Here is a 5022-nt window from a genome sequence, read left to right as displayed (position 1 = left end):
CCCTCTACTCTCTTGTAATGGATTGAGTTTTCCCTTTGAATTTATCTTATCAGATTGAGTCTTTAAGGATGAGAACACTTGATGTATGTCTTGCCGTGCTTATCTGTGGTGACAATGGGATATCACGTGATCCACTTGATGTATGTTTTGGTGATCAACTTGCGGGTTCCGCCCATGAACCTATGCATAGGGGTTGGCACACGTTTTCGTCTTGACTCTCTGGTAGGAACTTTGGGGCACGCTTTGAAGTTCTTTGTGTTGGCTGAATAGATGAATCTGAGATTGTGTGATGCATATCGTATAATCATACCCATGGATACTTGAGGTGACATTGGAGTATCTAGGTGACATTAGGGTTTGGGTTGATTTGTGTCTTAAGGTGTTATTCTAGTACGAACTCTATGATAGATCGAACGGGTAGAATAGCTTTGTGTTATTTTACTACGGACTCTTGAATAGATCGATCAGAAAGGATAACTTTGAGGTGGTTTCGTACCCTGCCATAATCTCTTCGTTTGTTCTCCGCTATTAGTGACTTTGGAGTGACTCTTTGTTGCATGTTGAGGGATAGTTATATGATCCAGTTATGTTATTATTGTTGAGAGAACTTGCACTAGTGAAAGTATGAACCCTAGGCCTTGTTTCCTAGCATTGAAATACTGTTTACGCTCACTCTTATCGCTTGTTACCTTGCTGTTTTTATATTTTCAGATTACAAAAACCTATATCTACCATCCATATTGCACTTGTATCACCATCTCTTCGCCGAACTAGTGCACCTATACAATTTACCATTGTATTGGGTGTGTTGGGGACACAAGAGACTCTTTGTTCTTTGGTTGCAGGGTTGTTTGAGAGAGACCATCTTCATCCTACGCCTCCCACGGATTGATAAACCTTAGGTCATCCACTTGAGGGAAATTTGCTACTGTCCTACAAACCTCTGCACATGGAGGCCCAACAACGTCTACAAGAAGAAGGTTGTGTAGTAGACATCAGAGAACTACTACGGTTGTGTTTCAGGTTCGTCCGGTCAAGCACCTCAGTAGAGAAAGCCGAAAACTGACTGTCATGATACGGCGAGAGCTGGTCAGCAATTCGGCGACTTACTAAATCTCTAGTGATTTCTTCCGTATTACCCGAAGGAATGGCTCTTCCCAGTCACGCGTTTAAGACATCCAAGTTTGGATAGCCGCATATGCACCAGGGGCTATCTTACAGTCCCATTGTCAAACTCCTATTGCTAAGTGAGAGTGATAAAGCCGAATAGTCCGATTGCCTGGTTCGCCGCACTAACACCTCCTTCATGGACCAAGACGTTGGGTCAAGCGTGGTTATGTGCTATCTATTAAGCGGGCACCCTCTAGGACGTCTTCAAAATAGCGCTCGGGCTTGCGGTGGTCCTTGCCTCCGGGCGGACCCTCAACTGCCATGATGGCAACCTTCATTTTCGCCCAGTGCATCTTGACACGGGCAAAGGCTAGCCGCGCACCTTCTATACATGACGGCCGCTTGACCACGTCAATTCGGGGCAGCGCGTCGACGAGTCGCTGCACCAGGCCAAAATTGCTGCTGGGGACGGGTTCGGCTGGCCACGGCCGGACTATGACGTCCCTCATGGCCAATTCGGACATCCTGTGCAGCTCGGCCCACTGCGCCATCTAGTCATTCAACAGCGCCGCGAACTGTGACCAGAGTAGCTTCTCCGTCGTGTGCCCTTCTAGGCCCGGAAGAACTACGCAGCGTCGGCGCACTCTTCGGAAGATGCGCAAAGGCGTCTGGAGCACTCCACAGTCGAGTGAGCAAGACATACTTCTAATTGATGAATTTACTCTACAGGGGAAAGGGCTTACCAGCCACTATCTGTCCGGCCTGCTTGATCTCCTCGCGCACCGCTCGGGATTCGGCCCGTGCCTCCTGGGCCTCTTGAAGGGCCTTGGCAAGGTCGGTCACCTGGGATTTATTCTTCTCCTCTAGGGAGTCACACTTGCTAGCGGCGTCCTTGAGCACTTGCTCCACTTTGGTCACCCGCTCCTCGTATTGGCGGCGGACGACCTGTTTGGACTTCAAGTCCTCGGACGCTTTATCAGTAGCCGCTTTGTTCACCCTTGGCTGCTCCTTGGCCTGGGCAAGTTCACCCCTAAGGGTCTCGACCGCAGCAGCACTGCGTGCAATCATACACATAGCAGCGCATGAGCTTCGACTCATAATCTGCACATTAATATAGACACGAACGAGATATTCTGAAACACACCTTGTGCTTCCTCAAACCTCTTGTTGATGCGGACAAGATCCTCATCAGCCAGCCCCAGCTTACGCTTAAGCTCGGATACTTCAGCGGCCTAGGCGGTTGCCGCTAACAATGAAGCCTGCTTCTCAAAATAGAAAAGTACATTATCTCGTGCGAATATTATCGATCCTCTGTTCGCCCTTTTCCAAAAGACGAACAGAGTCTTAGGGGCTACTATCCATATACAGGCATATTTTTCTTATGAAAAGTGGTCAGGAATATTACATCGGATACCTCAAAGCCTGTTAGCAGGCTAGTGAAGGCATCATTCAGCCCGCTCTTGGCGGACTGAACCTTTTCGACCACCACACCCATCAGGGTGCGGTGCTCCCCCACGATGGAAGCACGTCGTAGTGCCTCCATCAGTGTGTTCGGCGCCTCCAAATTAGTGGAGGTCACCGCTGGAGTTGGCGCTCCCCCTCGCTTGAAGGGGGTCGTTTATTCAGTTCCGGAGCCACTTGTGTTTCCGGAACGGTGTTCGGCTAGGGGCCGGACTGGTCAAGACCCCCGCCGTCAGTCCCCATGGGGATTACTCCCCCCATGTTCTCGGCAGCCAAGGTGTTACCTTCTGGCGCCGTTTTGATGGCTTCCCGTACTACTCCGTTGCCCGGAGAGGCCCTTCGGGACAACACTTTAGTGTCGTCCGTGGCGATAGGCAGGGAGGCTCGCGGAGGCGACTCGCTCTCCATCATCCCCGGATCCAAAGAATTCCCCTCCGATGATTGTTGGGGGGAGATCACGGGCCAGACTGCACCATACAATGTGTTAGATTACAATCATAAAGATTGGGCATATGAAAGGTACCCTCGTATAGTTACGATGCAGCGAGGGCTTCGGCCGGGGGTGCCACTCGGGGATGGCTTCAGCATCCGAATCCGAGCCATCCGGGAGGGATATTTCCCCCTCTTGGGCGCCTCCGCCTTTGGGTCTACGGAGGCCCCCCTTTTCTTCCTCCTCCCCTTAGGGGGAGAATTGCTTTCTGCCTCCTCCTCCTCCTCTTCATCTTCAGCTCCCTCGCGGGAGGAGTGGGCTTCAGTCTCTTCGGACATGGCGTCTGAAGTACCTTTATGGTGGAAGCCGCTTTCGGCCCCCTTGCTCTTCTTCTTCTTCTTGTCCTTCTTCGCCGGCGCCTGGTATGGCACCGGGACCAGCATCCTCATTAGTAGACGGTCAGCTGGGTTTTCGGGTAGTGAAGCTGGACATCTGATCCGCTCTGCCTTCTTTGTCCAGCCCTGTTTAGAGGATGGAATTCTCAATACACTCCTTTGATTGATAAACTAAGCTATGCTCGGAAATCGAACACTTACGAGGGTGGCCGGATGATTGCAGTCGAGGCCGATGTCCTCGGACGTCTTGGGCCATGACTTTTGAGTCTTGAAGAGCAGCTTCCAGATCGCTTCGTGCGTCATGCCGAAGAATCGCTGCAGGGTCCACGGCCCTTCCGGATTGAACTCCCACATGCAGAGAGGCCGGCGTTGGCAGGGAAGGTTTCGGCGGATGAGCATCACCTGGATCACGTCCGTGAGGCTGGTGTCCTTCTCCATGATGCTTTTGATGTGCTTTTGTAGCATCAGCACCTCGTCGGATGATCCCCAGTCTAGGCCCATGTTGGTCCACGACGCAAGCTGCAGCGGGGGTCCGGATCTGAAAGCAGGAGCGGCCACCCACTTAGTGTTGCAAGTTTCGGTGATGTAGAACCACTCGTGCTACCACGTCTTTACGGTCTCCACAAAGGCCCCTCTAGGCCAGATAACGTTGGGGAGTTTTCTCACCATGGCTCCGCCACAATCCACGTGCTCCCCGTCGACCACCTTCGGCTTCACGTTGAAAGCCTTGAGCCACAGGCCGGAGTGTGGGGGGATGCGGAGGAATGCCTCACACACGATGATGAATGCCGAGATGTGGAGGAAGGAGTTCGGGGCTAGATCATGAAAATCTAGCCCGTAATAGAACATGAGACCACGAACAAATGGGTGGAGGGGAAACCCTAGTCCAGGAGGAAGTGAGGGATGAACACAACCCTCTCACCGGGCTCTGGAGTAGGGATGACTTGCTCTTTGGCAGGGAGCCTGTGTTTTATTTCCGCTATTAAGTACCTCGCCTCCCGGAGCTCCTTGATGTCCTTCTCCGTCACGGAGGAGGCCACCCACTCCTTGAGAACCGGATCCGGACATGGCTAGAGTGTTTGGTGATAATAGAAAAGATCGAAACTTGGGCGCTGGAGCATGAGGACGGAAGGTCAGAGGAAGAAGAAGGCGTGGGGTAAAAAGATGTGTCCTTATCCCCTTATAAAGGTAGTGAATATCAAGCCCCCCCCACAAGCCTTAGGACTCGCCTATTCACAAGGGGTCGTGCGAACGGCACAGTTGGATTATCCAAACCCGTATTGATGAGAATCTCACAATAAGGGGACACGATCTCTGCTTTGACAAGACGTGTCAATAAAGACCGTGCCTCGAAACATGAAGCAGGAGGCTAAAAATGGTTCAAAATAATAATAAGGCCAGGCATAACGGCCGAAAATAAAATGTTCTGCAGGGACATGACTTATTTTTGTTTCAGTATTTTGCCCTTGTGGTTCAGGGTTGTAACTGTTATACGTGTCGGTGTCCTAGGAACGGGGGTCCCCAGACTTGCCTGCCTGCTGCCCATGACATGGCTCCACCAGCGGCCCCGTACGGCCCATCTTCACCAACAAACACTCAAGATCCTCGTGAGGGGCCAAGCCTCGC

This window comes from Aegilops tauschii, chromosome 3, assembly GCF_002575655.3.
Source record: "Aegilops tauschii subsp. strangulata cultivar AL8/78 chromosome 3, Aet v6.0, whole genome shotgun sequence".
Classification (NCBI taxonomy): Eukaryota; Viridiplantae; Streptophyta; class Magnoliopsida; order Poales; family Poaceae; genus Aegilops; species Aegilops tauschii.
This window is presented reverse-complemented; position numbering follows the sequence as displayed.